The following is a 19,065-nucleotide window of genomic DNA, read 5'->3' as shown; positions in this document are numbered from 1 at the left end:
AGGACCCTGGTGGGCTATGGTCTATAGGGTGACAAAGAGTTGGACACGACTCAAGCAACTTAGCAAGCATGCACACACCTATCTCTAATAATTAACTGAAATACAGATGGATTAGAAAGTACTGAACTGTAATCGCCCTACAGTATTTTGATGTTATTGTTGTTTAGTGGCTAAGTCATGTCCGACTCTCTGTGACCCCATGGACTGCAGCACGCCAGGCTTCCCTGTCCTTCACTGTCTCCCAGAGTTTGCTCAAACTCACATCCATTGAGTCAGTGATGCCATCCGACCATAGTATCCCCTGTCGTCCCCTTCTCCTCTTGCCCTCCATTTTCCCCAGCATCAGGGTCTTTTCCAATGAGTTGGCTCTTCGCAAGGTGGACCAAGTATTAGAGCTTCAGCATCAGTCAAATTACATTTGATGTTATAATTGTTGCCATATAAAAATAACAACAGCAGGCATAACAATATGGCTTGCCAAAGGGTTTCATTAAGAAAAATTCAAACACGGGGCTTTCATAAATTACAAATAAAAGACTTTTTCTGTATGGACTTGCCCTGTTAACTATATCCAAACTATGACTTTGCTTTTGAAAAGGAAAGAAATAAACAAAAAGCCTGTTGCCACATTGGTTTACTTTCTCTGTAAGACAGAAGGGAGAAACATAAAAAAATAGAGCTTTCCAAACACACTCTTCTATACAGACCTCCACCGGGCGAGCTACACAGAGCCTCTACACATAACACAATCACACATCAGAGCACACTGTCACGGGCTGAATTTTGTCTACCCCCCGAACCCACATCTTTAAGTCCCAAAGCCCCAATAGCTCAGATGTGGCCTTACTTGCAGAGGGGTCACTGCAGATCAATAAGAGGATGAGGTCATCCTGGAGTAGGGTGAGCCTTCAACCTGTAAGACCATGTCCTTGTCAAAGGGGAACCCGGGACACATATGCACACCTGGAGAGACCGCCATGCGACGATGAAGGCAGAGGTCGCGGTGATGTGTCTAGGAGCCAAGAAACGCCAACGCTCCCCCCGGGACCCACCAGACGCGAGAGAGGCGCGCAGAACACGAGGAACCAACCCTGCCCACACCTTGACTTCGGACTTCTGTCCTTAGAACTGTGAGAGAACAGACGTCTGTTGTTTCAGCCTCCCCACTCTGCGGCATTTTGCTAAAGCAGCCCGAACAGATGAATACGGGGAAGCGAGGAGGCAGCGGAGGCAAGGGGATGCAGACGCTCTCTGCATATGCTCCACAGTCCCATCGGAACCCGCCAACAAAGCACAGTGACGTATGATTAAGAACTTCACCATCGGACTCCCCTGGTGGTCCAGTGGTTAAGAATCGGCTTTGCAATTCAGGGGACGCTGGTTCGATCCCGGGTGTGGGAACTAAGATCCCACATGCTAACGAAGCTAACGAAGCCTCTAAGCCCTCGAGCTGCAACTCCTGAGCCCGCACGCCACAACTAGAGAGTCCGTGTGCCAGAGCAGAAGATCCCGTGGTGAGGATCCCACGGGCCACAGCTAAGACCCAACACAGCCAAACAGATAAATACACGTGCAGTTCAGCCGCTCAGTCGTGTTCGACTCTTTGCGACTCCATGAATTGCCTCACGCCAGGGCTCTCTGTCCTTCACCAGCTCCTGGAACTTGCTCAAACTCATGTCTATTGAGTCAGTGATGCTATCCAACCATCTCATCCTCTGTCATCCCCTTCTCCTCCTGTCTTCAATCTTTCCCAGCATCAGGGTTTTTTCCAATGAGTCATCTCTTCGCATCAGGTGGCCAAAGTATTGGAGCTTCAGCTTCAGCATCAGTTCTTCCAGTGAATATTCTGGGTTGGTTTCCTTTAGGATTGACTAGTATATATATTTCGGAGAAGGCAATGGCACCCCACTCCAGTGCTCTTGCCTGGAAAATCTCATGTGGGGAGGAGCCTGGTAGGCTGCAGCCCATGGGGTCGCCAAGAGTCTGACACGACTGAGTGACTTCACTTTCACTTTTCACTTTCATGCATTGGAGAAGGAAATGGCAACCCACTCCAGTGTTCTTGCCTGGAGAGTCCCATTTACAGCGGAGCCTGGTGGGCTGCCATCTGTGGGGTCGCACAGAGTCGGACACGACTGAAGTGACTTAGCAGCAGTAGCAGCAGCAGTATATATATTTAAAAAACAAAAAAAAAGCAGCATAAGAAGAAGAACTCCATGATGGCCGGGACTTTGCTAGTGATCCAGTGGCTAAGACTCCATGCTCCCAATGCAGGGGGTCAGGATTTGACCTCTGGTCAGAGAACAAGGACCCAGGTTCGATCCCAGGGTTGGAAAGATCCCCTGGAGGAGGGCATGGCAACCCACTCCAGTATTCTTGCCTGGGAAATCCCATGGACAGAGGAGCCAGGTGAGCTACAGTCTATGGGGTCGCAAAGAGTCGGACACGATTGAGTGACTAACACTTTCAGGGAACTAAATCCCACATGCTGTAACCAAGACCTGGTACAGCCAAATACATAAATATTTAAAATATTTTAAAAAAAGAAGAAGAAGAAGAACACGATTGTGACTACAAAGTGTCAGGACCCAAGTGTGGGTCACCTTCTGAATGCGAGGTCCCCTTCACCCTGAAAGCTGGCCCTGTGAGCATCTCAGCTTCAACCTCCATCGATGGTTCATCTGAAGAACTCACTCGGCTCCCCTCCCTACCGAGCCACCCAGCCAAGGGTGCCAAGGTGCTGAAGTCACAGTGGGGACGATCAAGATGGAGGTGGGGAGCGCCTCCCCGTTCCTCTTGCCCCAAAAGTCATCCTCTTTGAAACCTGGGAGCTCTGGGAGACCATCTGTCTCACCATGTGGAGGAAGCCCGTCTCTAATGAGAAACATGAAGATGACTCAGAGAACTTCGGAAAAAGGAAATGGAGTGATTGTGCCTTCAATTATGTATCTGGCTTCGGATGGCTTTCAAAACTCGACATTTCTTCCCTCCTTACTGCTTTCTTGGTCAACCATTCTGGGAGCCTTCTGAGCCAACACCAAAACCAAGAAAAACCCAAACAACCCAGAACAGTCCTTTGCATCTAAGCGAGTCTGAGAAGGGACTGTTGTTCTGATCAAAGAATCTTGACAAATATTATTAAAATCAGTGACCCTGGAGCAGGGCGTGGGAGACAGGTTGCAGAGGGAGGGGATATATGCATACTTGTGGCTGATTCACTTTGCTGGGCAGCAGAAACCAACACAACATTGTAAAGCAATTACCCTCCAATTAAAAAAAAAAGAGAAATCAGTGACCCTAATAGATATCTTTTATGGACATCTGCTCTGGTATTTATCCTCCTTAAATTTCCATGTGTGTTTAGTCATTCAGTCGTGTCTGACTCTTTACGACCCAGACCCTTTGGACTGTGGCCCGCTAGTCTCCTCTGTTCATGGGATTCTCCAGGCCAGAATACTGGAGTGGGTGGCCATTCCCTTCTCCAGGGAATCTTCCCAACCCAGGGATCGAATCCGAGTCTCCTGCACAGCAGGCGGATTCTTTACTGTCCGAGCCGCCAGTCTTTAATTTAAATGGAGTGATTCTTGACCTTTTATTTTCCGGGATCACAAATGCCGTAGCAAGTGCAGTCCAGTTTTGTTTTCTTAACTCGTGTCTTCCATGTGGGACACGCTGGAGAAGAGGCCAAGATACAGGGGGCACAGGTTCCATCTGTGGTCGGGGAGCTAAGATACCACGTGCCTCGGTGCCAAAAATCCAAAACATAAAATAGAAGCCATATTGCAACAAATTCAATAAAGGTTTTAAAAATGGCCCACATAGAAAAATAAGCTACTGTACACAAAATTGATAAGCAAAGGATTTCCTGTATAGCACAGGCAACTGTGAGGCTTTCCGGGTGGTGCTGGCAGTAAAGAATCTGACTGCCAAGGCAGAAGAAGTAAGAGGGATGCAAGTTCGATCCGTGGGTAGGGAAGATCCCTTGGAGGAGGGCATAGGAACCCACGCCGGTATTCCTGCCTGGAGAAGCCTGGCAGGCTACAGTCCATAGGGTAGCAGACTTGGACAGGACTGAAGTGACTTAGCATGCACACACACAGAATTATACTCAATATTTTATAATAAACTACAATGGAATATGGGCTTCCCTGGTGGCTCAGATGGTAAAGAATCTGCCTGCAGTGCAGGAGACTTTGGTTCAGTCCCTGGGTTGGGAAGATCCCCTGAAGAAGGGAAAGGCAACCTTGCCTGGAAAATCCCATGGACAGAGGAGCCTGGTGGGTTACAGTCCATGGGGTTGCAGAGTCGGACCTGATTGAGCACACACGCAGTAATGCAGGAACAATGAAATATAATCTGAAAAAAAAAATAACCGAATTACTTTCCTGTATTCCTGAACCTAACACAATATTGTAAATCAACTACGCGTACGTGCTCAGTCACTTCAGTCGTGTCCGACTCTGTAACCCCATGGACTGTAGCCCTCCAGGCTCCTCCGTGCATGGGATTCTCCAAGCAAGAATAACTGGAGTGGGATGCCATGCCCTCCTCCAGATCTTCCTGAGTCAGAGATGGAACCCATGTCTCTTATGTCTCCTGCATTGGGAGGTGGGTTCTTTCCCACTAGGGGCCACCTGGGAAGCCCAAATTTACTTCAATTAAAAAATAAAAAATCTTCACTCACCCTCTACGATGGCCCATACTCTGTCTGTGGATTGTGCTTCTCTCTGTATCTGAATAAATCCACTTCTTATCTATCAAAAATAGAAAAGTAAAAATCTGAGTCAGAATTAAAAAAAAAAAAAAAGTCTCCAGGGCTCTGTGACCTCATCATAGAGACAAAGAGTTGAAAATAGCAGGACTAGCCAAGCTAGTTTTCCTGGAACAGGTTGGGGGGTGGGGTGGGTGGAGGAGTCGGGGGTGGGAATGAGAAGTTTCCTAGGACATGAAAATTTCAGGGTTAAAACTGAGAAATTCCCAGGCAAATCGGAGTTGGTCACCCTAGTTGTAAGTATATAAGTGAAAGTCGCTCAGTCGTATCTGACTCTTTGTCACTCCATGGACTATACAATCCATGGGATTCTCCAGGCCAGAAATCTAGAGTGGGAAGCCGTTCCCGTCAACAGGGGATCTTTCCAACCCAGGGATCAAGGCCGGTCTCCTGCCTTGCAGGCAGATTCTTTACCAACCAAGCTATCAGGGAACAGTTGTAAGTACATGGCCTTGTAAAGACGTAGGTGTGACAATCACACTGACTCAGAAAACAACTTTCCCCCTCTTCCTCTTGTTCCCCTACAGCATCCACCTCACAGGTCTAATTTTTTTATTTGTGTCCTTGCTGCTGCTGCTGCTAAGTCACTTCAGTCGTGTCCAACTCTGTGCAACCGCATAGACGGCAGTCCACCAGGCTCCTCTGTCCCTGGGATTCTCCAGGAAGGAATATGGAGTGGGTTGCCATTGAGGGACATCTAAAACAAATCTCATGACTTTTACAGTCATCTTAGACAATAAAGACTTTCAGTCCTTTTTTTTTTAAAACTCACATGCAAAGAAAAAATTGGTGTCAGTTCAGTCATTGCAATGCATTTGGCAAGTTGCCTGCAGCTCCCGCGGGCATGGTCAGCTTTTTATTTACGTCCCTACCTGGAGCTTCTGCTCCTCTTCCTCCTCGCTCTCGAGGCTGCAGTTTCCTCGTCTGACGTCTGTAGGTTTCCTCCAGGGAGGAAACCCTGGGTCTTGGCAGGGGAGGTCGGGGGCGGGGGTGGAGGGGGAGGGGGCGTCCGTCGTTGCATTTCCAGGCTGTCTCTGCAGAGTTCACGTCTCACCTCCAGGTGGCGCTCCTGTAAAGGCTATAAGACCCCTAGTTTATTCCCCTCGCCTCCTCTTCCCTTCCCTTCCCTCTTCTCCAGGCGGCTGTTCCCCCTGAACGCTTTCCAGGCCGTTAGCACACTCTGGAGCTCCTGAGATAGTTCAGACATGAGCGAGATCCCATTCTTCTCTGGGTTCTGAGCCTCTTCCCGTATTCAGTGCTCTGAATGATCCAGGTGAAGCTTTTCCCCGCTTGAAGCTTGAAATGAGTAACCATCAACCTCACCACACTCCTATGCTGAAGAGAGAATGGAACCCACAGCTCTGCCAAGAGCTGTAAACGAACGCGTGAAAACAAGACAAGGCAACTCTTCTAGGGACTTCCCTGGTGGTGCAGGGGTTAAGACTCTGGGCTCCCAATATGGGGAGTGTAGCTTCCGTGCCCAGTCAGGAACTAAGAGCTCATATGCCCCTGGTGCATGCGTGCTCAGTCTCTTCGGTCAGAAAAAAAAAAAAAAAGTCTCTTATAATTTTACCACCAGGTGGACAAGGCACCAAGGCTGGGGAAATCGGCTTTCTAGCTTAAGTCATACATAAATGGATGGTCCTACTTTGGATTCTGGCCTCACTGACACCTGTAGTCTTTGAGTAGAAACTGAGTTTATAATGATTCTACTAGAATGTTCTGTTATGCTGTTGTTGTTGTGTGCAAACACCTTGCAAATATTGCACAAGGGCTACACACACACACGAATTCATGAATTGGGACTTCCCTGGTCGTCCACTGGCTAAGACTCCTTCCTTTCAATGAAAGGGGTACAGGTTCGATCTCTGGTTGGGGAGCTAAGATCCCACATGCCTCACAGTCAGAAACCCGAAGTATAAAACTGAAACAATGTGATACCAACAACAAAAGAAATTTAATAAAAACTTTAAAACTGAAAAAAAAAGTTTCTTAAAAAAATGAATTCATGAATAAATGCGCATGAAAATGTAAGGCGAACTCCATCAAAATGTTAACAAAGGCAGGGAACTTGAGTAATTTCTTCTTTTAATTGTGTGGGTGTGCTGTTTCTTTTGAAAAATAATTAATTAATTAATTTTATTTCTGGCTGCACTGGCTTTTCCTTGCTGCTCATTGGGTTTTTCTAGTTGTGAGGGGGGGCTACCAAGGAAGTTCAAGGAGAGCTTTGAAGGAAATCTGTTTCGACTGAGAATTAAAGGCCATGAACTGGGACTTCCCCGGTGCTCCAGGGGTTAAGAATCCGCCTGCCAATGTAGGGGATGTGGGTTTTGTTCCTGGTCTGGGAATTAAGATCTCATGTCAATGGCACCCCACTCCAGTACTCTTGCCTGGAAAATCCCATGGACGGAGGAGCCTGGTAGGCTGCAGTCCATGGGGTCATGAAGAGTTGGACATGACTGAGCAACTTAGCTGCAGCAGCAGTGCCATGGGGCAACTAAATCTGCACGCTGCAGCTATTGAGCCCATGTGCTCTGGAGCCTACACATCACAACGGAGACCCAACACAGCAAAATAAAGAAAAAAAAAGCCCGTGAACTATCTAGCCATGAGAAATGTACGTGGGATGACATCTCAGGCAGAAGATACAGTCAGTGCAAAGGCCCTGAGGCAGAGGCGAGCCTGGCACATTCTAGTCCTAAACTTCTAGTTCTTGGCACATTCTAGTTCTTCAATTCTAGTTCTTGGTACATTCCACTTCCAGCCAATGTGGCTGGAGCAGAGATGGCTGGTCAGAACCTAGCACAAGAGAAGAAGGGCTATGTGTATGTGTGTGTACTAAGTTGCCTCCAGTCATGTCCGACTCTTTGCAACCCTATGAACCATAGTCCACCAGGCTCTTCTGTCCGTGGGGTTCTCCAGACAAGAATACTGGAGTGGGTTGCCATTTTCTCCTCCAGGGGATCTTCTTGACCCAGGGATCAAACCTGCGTTTCTCATATCTCCTGCACTGGTAGGAAGGTTCTTTACCACTGGTGCCACCTGAGAAGCCCATGTATATGTATGGCTGATTCACTTTGCTGTACAGTAGATGAAGGACGAAACAGACAGAGCTGGACTCCGTCTTAGGCCAGGCTGTGAACATTAGGTTACAGGCATGGTCACCCTCCCAATGGACTCTGAACTTTGTGCCCGGCGTCTATAGAAGCAGCATACCAATGGGAAACCAGACTCCCTGGATGAAAGAGCCCCATGACTTGGACTTGGACTCTCCGTTGCCTAAAAGAATATGCTAATTATCTCTGTAACAGAACAAAGGGGTAAATTCCATTATGTTTATCGGGATATGACCACAGGCCTATTGATAAATGTCCATTGTTTATCTAGTCTTGTGACACATGAATCACGGGTTAACTTTGATCGTGTCTCTCTTTTACCTTGACCAGACTAGTTTCGGGGAATTTGGGGAGGTGGGTTTGAGAACATACACTTAGGGTATATATAAGGTTTTCACAAAAACTGGTGGGGGTCCTTGGCTAAGAGGAGACTCTGCCTTGGACCCTCTGGTGTAATAACCTGCACTCCACTATCTGCATTGGCCTTCTGAGTGAGTTTGTTTCCCGGAACGCGTGGCTACAACATAGAAACTGACACAACATGGTAAATCAACTACAACAAAAATATTTTTTAAAAAAAGGAGCTTAGCCCGAGAAGAGGGCCAGGGCAAGCCACGCTAAGAAATTTGCATTTTTATCTAAGCGGAAAAAGAAGTGCAGTGTGAGAAATGCATCTTAACGGCGATACGGGAGCCATGCAAATTCCAAGCCCGGCTTATCTTGTGACTTTTCATGTCTCACATTTCAGTGTTTTTCCTTGCACGTGAAAATGAGTGGGCAGGGAACATTTCTTTTTACAGCTGCCCTTGTTGGGTCCTGCAATGTATTTCCTCCTCTTCACTAAGACTGTGCAACAGCCATTAAAGCAAGGGAAAGGGCAGGGCTGGGCGGGGTGGGGGTAGGGTGGTCTTCAGCCTCTACAGGTATCCTCCAGCCTGAGCCACCGAAATTCCTCACCCAGATTATCATGATGGCCTCCGAAATGATTTCCCTGTTTCCGCCTCACTCACCAACTCAACCACGTGGTCTCAACACAGCAGAGAGAGTCTTTAAAAATAGAGTTGCCAGATTTAGCAAATTAAAACTCAGGATATCCAGTTAAATTTAAATTTCAGATCAACAACAACAAACATTTTTTAGCATAAGTATGTCTATCTCAGTTTCAGGGAGATACTTAATACTAAAAAAAAAAAAAAATTATTCCTTTATCTGAAATTCAAAATTAACTGGGAAGCCTGTATTTAATTGGCCAACCCTATTTTTTAAATTTATTTTTGGCTGCAACGGGTCTTAGTTGCAGGTTGGAAGGTAGATTCTCAACCACTGGACCACCATTGAAGTCTCAGGGCAGCTTTATGTTAAAACCCGAGTCAGATCACACCCCGAATTTTGAAACAGCTTCCTATTTTACTCAAAGAAAAAGAGCAGCCCTAAGTCCTCAGAATGAATAAAAGAGATCCTAAAAAGCCTCATTCCCCACTTTTTTTTCTTATAACCTCATCTCCTACTTCTCCAACCACACTGGCTTCCCAGGTTACTCCTCAAACATACAAGGTGCTTTACTGCCTTAGGTCTTTGAAGTGGCTGTTTCCTCTTTCCAAAATGCCCGGCCTCCAGATAAAGGCATAACTCTTAATAACTTTCTCGCTTCCTTCAAGTCTTTGCTCAGATATTGTAACCAATGAGTGAGCCATGGGCCCTTGTGTGTGGGGGGAGGCGAGGACAGGTCTTCCCCCATAACCTCTGCTTCAGCTCCACTCTGAAGTTTCCAGATAACAGTACTTGAGGTACACTTCCTGAGCTGTTTTGCAGATGTGAAAACCCACCACCAAGTGGAAGATGTTCATTGTTTGATGGCCATGAGCACAGAACTCCAGGCCTCCTGGAGCCCGAGGACTGATAAAGTAAACCCCGGCAACACCGCCCTGTGACCTCACCGTCAGCCAATCAGAGAATTGTGCAGGAGCTGGTCACACACCCTGTGACCCACCCCCCTCACCTGGCTTTTTAAAAAACTTTGCTGAACCCACTCCAGGATTCTTGTCTGGAAAATCCCAGGGACAGAGGAGCCTGGCGGGCTACAGTCCCTGGGGTCACAAAGAGTCAGACACAATTGAGCGTGCAACATATAATATATAATTTTTACTGCTGTGTAAAGCAACTACAGTTCTGTAGACTGCAGTCCATTGGGTCGCAAGAGTTGGACATGACTTAGCGCCTAAACCACCACCAAAGCAACTAAAGATCTTTCTCAAAGTATTCTATCTTGAATAAACCAAAAGCTTTGCCGAAACCCTTTCCAGAGCTCAAGGCTTTTTAGGGCATGAGCCACCCCTTCTCCTTGCCTGACCCTCTAGTTAACCTTTTTCTGCTCTAAACTCCACCGTTCCTGTTTGGTTGGCCTCACTGTGTGCTGCGCACAGGAATTTACACTAACATATTCCCTCCTAATGGGACTCACTCTTCCTACTGGTGGTAGGCAGAAGAAGAATCCCTCAAAGCTGTCCACTGCCTTGTCGCCAGAGCCTGTGAATACATGACCTTCACGTGGTAAATGGGACTCTGCAGCCGTGATTAGTGAAGACTCCTGAGATGAGACCATTGTTCTGGATGATCCCAAAGTGCCCGTGGCAGTCGCAGCGGTCCTTGTAAGACAGGCAGGTGTGTCGGAGTCAGAGAAGGAGATATGACACCAAGAGATTTCAGAGTGACTTGGTTTTTAGGAGGCAAGGGGTGCCAGAAGTCTCCAGAAAAGCTGAGAAAAGGCAAGGAGTGGATTCTCCGCTTGAGCCTCCAGGAGGGATCACAGCCTGCCAACACTGTGATCTTGGCCCAGCAGGACCCACTTTGGACTGATGCCCTCTAACTGGAAGATGGTAAATCTGCACTGCTTTGAGTCACTGAGGATGTCGCTGTCTGTATAGCAGTGAGGCCGACTGCTGTCATTTCAGGGGGGGCTTCGAAGAGCTCTGGTACCATAGTTCTTCATGTCTCAGTGCAGAGAAGAATTCAGTGAGAGCTAAGAGGTAGATAAGAAGAGATTCATTAGACTAGGATGATTGTGGGGCTTTCAAGCAGCCAGACAAAGGGGTGTTGCCCCCAAGAACTTTCTGGGCTTCAGTTTTATAATCAAAGGGAAAGTGGGGAGGGGGAGAAGACCTTTCTTTCTTGAGTAGGTTTGACGTTTCCATCATCAGCTTACTCCAGGTTGAGCAGGGGAGTATTCTTGTTCCTATATGGTGAAGCTGCTGCTGCTGCTGCTGCTGCTAAGTCACTTCAGTCATGTCCGACTCTGTGCGACCCTATAGATGGCAGCCCACCAGGCTCCCCATCCCTGGGATTCTCCAGGCAAGAACACTGGAGTGGGTTGCCATTTCCTTCTCCAATGCATGAAAATGAAAAGTGAAAGGGAAGTCGCTCAGTCATGTCCGACTCTTTGTGACCCCATGGACCACAGCCTTCCAGGCTCTTCTGTCCATGGGATTTTCCAAGCAAGAGTACTGGAGTGGGGTGCCATTGCCTTCTCCGACATGGTGAAGCTAGGTCAACAAATTATTGTTTGTTGTTTGCTTATGTGTGCAGAGAGCATGTCCCACAGATCATTAAGTTCCCGAGCTCACAAGGCAGGATGTGGGGCTCACGCCACCACTGTTTTATTGGTAGGGGCAGGGCTCCTTCTTCTGTTGAATGGCTTTGACCTGCTTGGTTAAGCAAACCTGCTTTCTGGAGTCATCATTAATTTCCAGGGGTCTCCCGTATCTTTCCTACCTACAATCCCCTAGTGGGATAAACTGTTTAATCACCTATTTTGTTTCTTCATTCTGTCCCTATCAGTTAGCAATCAGAAGTTTATACACTATCCTATTGAAATTTGCCGCACACTCCAGTAATTCTGATCTTCCCTTCTTTGCATTTTTTCTTTTTCTGCCACACTGCTGAGCTTGAGGAATTTCCCTTACCAAGGATTGAACTTGTGCCCTCTGCAGTGGAAGTGCAAAGTCCTAGCCACTGGACTGCCGGGAAGGGCCTGCAGCTTTCCTAATCTTTTTCTTACTTGCACTTTCTAGCTTCTACAATAGAGAACTATCAAGGAGACAAGAGCTATGGATGGGGGTTGAGCCGACCTACAGGTTCTGCTAAGGATGGCGTTGGGGACACTTCCATCACCGATCTTCCCTCCAGGTGCTGAGTCGGGGAGTGGCACCCGCTGAGGGTCTACAGTCAGACAGGAAGTAAAGAAACAGGATATTCACTTGCTCCTGTGTCGCCATCTCGGGGCTCATCCGAGGAGACAAGGAGAGTGTGGTGAGGAATGCTGGAAGGAAACCAGCACCTGGGGAGATGAGGAGGATATGAAAGCATCTACCTTCTTCCACCTGCAAAAGGTAATTGTTGAGACACATGGTCTCTCCAGCTACAGAGCCCTAGAGAAGACCCTAGTTCCCTAGTCAACTTCTGCCCGTTCAAGTGCCCTGTACTGAAATGAGACATCTCACACTTTTACCCCTCTCTGAGCCTCTCCCCTCTCTAATAAGACTCTAAGCTATCAAAAGAGGAATGTGGCAAATTAAAGAGTCTTCTCAGAGGCATCATCTTCACCTGTAGTCATGGGCTTTTGTTCCTCACCAAGTCCTGTCCCTTGGCAGGATCATTCCATCAGCTAAGATAAGCTCAGTGGCAAGGAACCGATTACCTAATGCTGGCTTAAGCAACGAAGATCTTTAATCATCTTGACCAACAGGAAGGTTTTGTACCAACACTCGAGTGTGCCAGTGAAGACCAAGCCCTTACCACCCTGACATCCTCAATGTTTGGCTTGCAGCCTCCAGATCGCATTATGTCTGAGGCAGCTCCAAGCATCTTGTCCTGGCACAAACACGCTCAAGAATAAAATCCCATCCCAACTTGCCTTCTGTGTTCTCATCAGGGAGTGATGTCCACCCCAGAACCCCAGCTGGCTTCTTTCTATCTCACTCTGGCCATACTGCCCTTTGCCTATCTTCAGACTTTATTCTTATTGTGGTAGAATCACTCATAAAATCCACCACTTCAGCCATTTAAAAATCTACAAGCCAGTGATGCTAGAAGAACATTTGCAATGCTATGCAGCCATCACCGCTATCTAGCCCCAGATATTTTTCATCACCGCAAAAGGAAACCACAGAACCATTAAGCAAGCATGCCCGATTCTCCCCTTTCCCCAGCTCTGGCAACCACTATGGGTTTTTGTCTCTGTGGATCTACTTCTTCTGGGTATTTCATCTAACTGGAACCATATGGGGGACTTCCCCACTGGCCCAGTGGTTAAGAATCAGCCTTTCCATGCAGGTGGCTTGGGTTTGACCCCCGGTCAGGGAACTAAGACCCCACATGCTACAGGGCAACTGAGCCCGTTCTCTGCAACTAGGGAAGCCAGCATGATGCAACAAAGACCCAGTAGAGCCAAAAACATAAACAAATAAATAAATGGAACCATAGGCTACAGGTCCCTTTGTGTCTGCTGCTTTCTCTGAGCATCATGTGTCTGTAGACCATATGGTAGCATGTATGAGTACCTCCGTCTTTTTACAACTGTATAATATCCCACTCTGTGCCCAGACCACATTCGGTCTACCCATTCATTAGTCGATGGGTGTTAGGGGGTTTCCACCTTTGGCTATTGTGAATGGTGCTGCTATGAACATGTGTGTACGTGTGTTCGTTTGAGCCACTCCTAGACATTGAAAAGGAAGTGGAAGCTTGGATGACTGGTTCAGGTGAATCATTCATGCCTGGGCCACTGGGGCTTATCAGCAAGTAGAGGGAAAGGCTATGGAGTAGAGGATACTTAAGGGTAGGGGATACTTAAGGGTAGGGAATACTGGCTCTCATAATTGTCCAGAATCATCAGGCAGTTGAACTGGCTCTGGTTCTTGTATAGCCTCACTCTTGCAAGGTCCAGAGGTTCTCTTCCCCCTCAGACCAGGAATTACATTGTGCAGAAGTGGCGGCAACTCAGGGTCCTGTGACGCCAACAGCGCTGGGCCAGGCAGGGCGGGGCCCCGGAGGAGGTTCCTGAAGGTCAGACTCTCCAGTTAGGGTTAGCATTCATGCCAGGGCTCCAGCAATGCCCGCTCGAGACGACAAGAATCTCTGGATAACCGTGAGGTGTGGTTCTGACCATTTTCAGCTGGGCTTCCTTGAACTGGCTGTGCCTCGGTTTTCCTCATCTGCTCAGTGGGATAATAGGAGGAGCATCTCCCAGGGTGGTGAGGCTCAGATGCGTTCATGCAGAACGCTGGGGACAGTGCCTGGTGCGGGCGAGGCACTCACTGCACGTTCAGCTGTTATTATTTTCAGTGATAATAGTAAGAGAAGAGGCAGAAGGAGGAGGAAGAGGGAAGGAGGAGGGAGGAGGAAAGAAAGGGAGAAGCAGGGAGGCTGAGAAGCAGAAGAGAGGAGAGCGTGATGGGCCGGGTCCAGGAGCTCTGGCAGCAGGACTGTGACGTTCCTCAGAAGCCGACACTCTGGGTGGCCCTTGTCAATCTCCTCCTGTTTGGCCTCAAATAGATTCAATCCTGCCTACGTTCCTCCTCTTAGGGAACCACTCAGGGATTTGCTGCTGTCCACCCGAACTCCTCTGTTGCTAGGAAACCTTCTACTACATCTGCAGCGCTCAGCTCTCATGGATCAGTGGGCCTCCATCCAATCGTGGCTAAAGTTAGAGTCTGGTGCCTGCCAGAACCCTCAGAGGACGAGGTGCAGAAAGAGAGATTAAATGATGGACTAGGACACGAAAAAAGCTACCGCTTACACACTTATTATATACAGCACTATGCATTGCCACCGTCAGCGGTTAACACTTACTGGGACTTCCCTAGTGGCCCAGCGGTTAGGACTCTGCGCTTCCACTGTGAGGGATGCAGGTTCGATACCCAGTCGGGGAACTGAGATCCTATCTGTTGTGCATCGTGGCCAAAATACTAAAAAAAGAAAAAAGTTAACAATTATTGAGCACTTACTATCTGAGAGGTCTTCTACTAAAAACTTTACAAGGAAGGGATTCCCAGGAGGGCGGTCCAGTGGGTAGGATTCCGCACTTTCACTTCCGAGAGTGCGGGTTCCATCCTTTGCCAGAGAACTAAGATCCCACAAGCCATGTGACCAAAAACAACAACAAAAACTTTACATGGATTAACTCACTAATCTTGCCAACAGCCCCATGAAGTAGGTAGTAACACTATTAGCCCTTCTTATCAGATGAGAAGACTGGGCACAGTGAAGCGAAGTGACTTGCCTGAGCACGCACAGCCAGGAAGCCAGGCTGCTTCACGAGACTGGGGCGGGGTCCTTCTCTTTTCTCACCACTGTCTGAGAGGGCCTGGACCCACCACGGACACCGGACATGGAAGCGCATGGGTGCGCAAGTCTCTCATTCAAATGGTACGGATTCACACATAACCTACACAAATCCTCCCTTATCCTTTAAATAATCCTTAGATTACTTATTATTACCTGACGCTGTGTAAATACTGTGTAAAGAGTTGTAAATACAATGTAAATGGTATGTAAATACTTGCCTGCCTTGGCAAATGCAAGTCTTGCTTTTTGGAACTCTGGAATTGTTTTTCCCTCTGAGTGTTTTGCAACTGTGTTGCTGCTGCTAAGTCACTTCAGTCGTGTCGGACTCTGTGCGACCCCATAGACGGCAGCCCACCAGGCTCCCCCGACCCTGGGATTCTCCAGGCAAGAACACTGGAGTAGGTTGCCATTTCCTTCTCCAATGCATGAAAGTGAAAAGTGAAAGTGAAGTCGCTCAGTTGTGTCCAAGTGTAGTTGGTTGTAAATAAAAAGCTTCGTAAACATTCTGAAGGCTAAATAAAATGCTTCTGTGGGGCTTATCAAGCCTTCTGGCCATGAGTTTGAATCCTCTTCTTTAGGCCTAAAAAAAAACAAAAAACAAAAAACAGACAATTACACAGAGAAATACATATAAAATGATTCTATTTACATAATGAAACAACATCTTTTAAAAAACAATAGAATTTTGGCTTGTTAAACTATAAAGAAAAGTCAAGAAATGATTTAGTCAAAATTCAAGTTGTGCTTGTTTACCTATGAGGCTTGTGCCTTGAAGGGGGGATGTTAGTGAGGAAATACTAGCAGTTTCCAAGAGACTAGCTCTTTTTCTCAGTCTGGGTTCTGAGATTAGCAGTTCTTTGCTGCTGCTGCTGCTGCTAAGTCACTTCAGTCGTGTCCGACTCTGTGCGACCCCATAGATGGCAGCCCACCAGTCTCCCCTGTCCCTGGGATTTTCCAGGCAAGAACACTGGAGTGGGTTGCCATTTCCTTCTCCAATGTGTGAAAGTGAAGATGCTCAGTCGTGTCTGACTCTTAGCGACCCCATAGACTGCAGCCTATCAGGCTCCTTCGTCCATGGGATTTTCCAGGCAAGAGTACTGGAGTGGGTTGCCATTGCCTTTTCCAGCAGTTCCTTAACCAGGGATCAAACCTGTGCCCTCTGGTGTGGGAGCCCAGAGTTCTAACCACTGGACTGCCAGGGAAGTCCCCTAGTAGGCATTTTTAAAATTTTGATTCTTTCTATGGAATATTAAGTCTTCATTTAAGAGAATCAAACTCAGACTTTTCATTCACTTGTATTCATAAGTCAGCACATATATGGCGCATTTCACATTTAAAAATAAATGCTTGCTGAATAAAAAAAATCACACCCCCCCAACACACACAAACCCCGCACATTTGGACGTAGGGTAAAATGTTAGCAATAGGCGAATCTGAGTAAGGAGTATATGTCTCTAGGGGCTTCCCAGGCGGTGCAGTGGTAAAGAATCCATCTGCTAAAGCAGGAGATGCAAGAGATGCAGGTTCAGTCCCTGGGTCGAGGAGATCCCCTGGAGGAGAAAACGGTAACTTACTCCAGCGTTCTTGCCTGGAGAATCCCATGGACAGAAGACCCTGGCGGGCTATGGTCCGTGGGGTCCCAAAGAGTCACACATGACCGAGCACACACACATGCACTATTTTGATTCTTGCAACGTCTCTGGAAGCTTGAAATTGTGTTCCAAAAAGTCAATACAAACAACGTGTAAACAAAAAGGACAGAAAAGGTGGTAGACTTCAAGAAACTTCTATTTTCCTTCACTTCAAAGCATATGAGGTGATGAGATGCAAGTGAACGGTTTCATAAATTATCCCATAGTATAATGTGATTCCAGGTATTCGTCTATTTTCTTCTCTCACTTTGGAAAAGCCACAAAGACCCCAGGTTGGAAGAGGGTGCAGGGTGCAGAGCCCACTGGACAGAGTCATTCCCCCGGGAGACCTGAAGACCCCGCCCTCAGGGCAGACTTCTCTGGGCTTCCCTGAGCTCTCTGGGCACATCACCAAGTAGGGGGGGAAAAAAAAAAACAACTATTCATGATCTTTTTTCCCAGTACTTATCTCAGTTTATAATTACACATTCATTAGCGTGATTACGTGATTAATATCTGTTTCCATTGCTGGACTGTCAGCCCAACAGGGGTCCCTTTTTACTCTACTGTATGCCCGGCCGAAGTGCCACTCGATAGATAGTAGTAATGGCAAGACTGATGGAGTTGTGACCCCGAGCCAGGTGGTCTTCCAGGGGCTTTGCAGGGATGACTGCGGCGTTCCCTCCTCACAGGGACTCTAGGAGACACACACGGACACAAGCGTGCGGGAGCTGAGACACGGAGGGTGAGCAAGCCGTTCCAGCCGTGAAAGAGGGGCCAGGAACCACACCGGACAGTCGGGGCCCAGCGCCCCCACTCTCGGCCACAGCCCAGCGCTTCTGCTGCTCCTCCAATAAGAAGGGGTGGCACCTGCCCGGCTCTGCACCCAGTACCCTTTGCACGATGCTGAGTTCAGTGCATAAGGAATGCGGAGAACTATCCCCGAGTGGGGCGCAGCCGCAGTTAGTCCAGAAAGGGTTACCCCGCCCCTCCCGGATGACAAGCGATCTCCTTGAAGAAGCGGGTTCCAACCCTGGGACAAGTCAACCACATTATGAACATTATAAGACTTATGCAGTATAATTATCATGGTACATATATGTGTTATATGTGTATAGACTACATCGTATACATATCATGTCATATATATAGGTATTATATGTATATAGGTTATATTGTATCAATAACATTACAAATATAAGTAATATATTCATCTGTTATATATTACATTATTTATATAATACATTATGTTGTAGAAATACTGTTACATATATGTATCTTCTGAATGCTCTATTTATATGACAGAATATTAATATATTTATAAAATTATAATGTTATAATTATGTACAATTATATAACATAATTGTATTTATAATCTATAATTATAGAAACATTTATATGAATGTAAAATATGTCATGATATCCATAATATTAATATAACAATCTGCTTATTATGATATAATCATATATAATACTGGTATATATTGTATATAATTTTATATTATGTTAGAATTTTATATTATATTATATTATTTTTCTGTTTATATTAAATATATTTAATTTACAATGTTTCTGTAATTATATATATTTATCAACCCACTCCAGTCCATTCTGAAGATCAGCCCTGGGATTTCTTTGGAGGGAATGATGCTGAAGCTGAAACTCCAGTACTTTGGCCACCTCATGCAAAGAGCTGACTCATTGGAAAAGACTCTGATGCTGGGAGGGATTGAGGGCAGGAAGAGAAGGGGATGACAGAGGATGAGATGGCTGGATGGCATCACTGACTCAAATGGACTTGAGTCTGAGTGAACTCCGAGAGTTTGTGATGGACAGGGAGGCCTGGCATGCTGCGATTCATGGGGTTGCAAAGAGTCGGACACGACTGAGCGACTGAACTGAACTGACTGATCAACCCACTCCAGTACTCTTGCCTGGAAAATCTCATGGACAGAGGAGCCTGGTAGGCTGCAGTCCATGGGGTCACTGAGGGTCGGACATGACTGAGCGACTTCACTTTCACTTTTCACTTTCATGCATTGGAGAAGGAAATGGCAACCCACTCCAGTGTTCTTGCCTGGAGAATCCCAGGGACAGGGGAGCCTGGTGGGCTGCTGTCTGTGGGGTCGCGCAGAGTCGGACACGACTGAAGCAACTTAGCAGTAGGAGTAGCATACATATAAAATATATACTGTTAATATATTTA

This window comes from Bos grunniens, chromosome 18 (assembly GCF_055505025.1).
Source record: "Bos grunniens cultivar Pamir isolate PY7600 chromosome 18, Bosgru_T2T1.0, whole genome shotgun sequence".
Classification (NCBI taxonomy): Eukaryota; Metazoa; Chordata; class Mammalia; order Artiodactyla; family Bovidae; genus Bos; species Bos grunniens.
The sequence above is the reverse complement of the archived record's forward strand: the minus strand, read 5'-3'. Positions refer to the sequence as shown.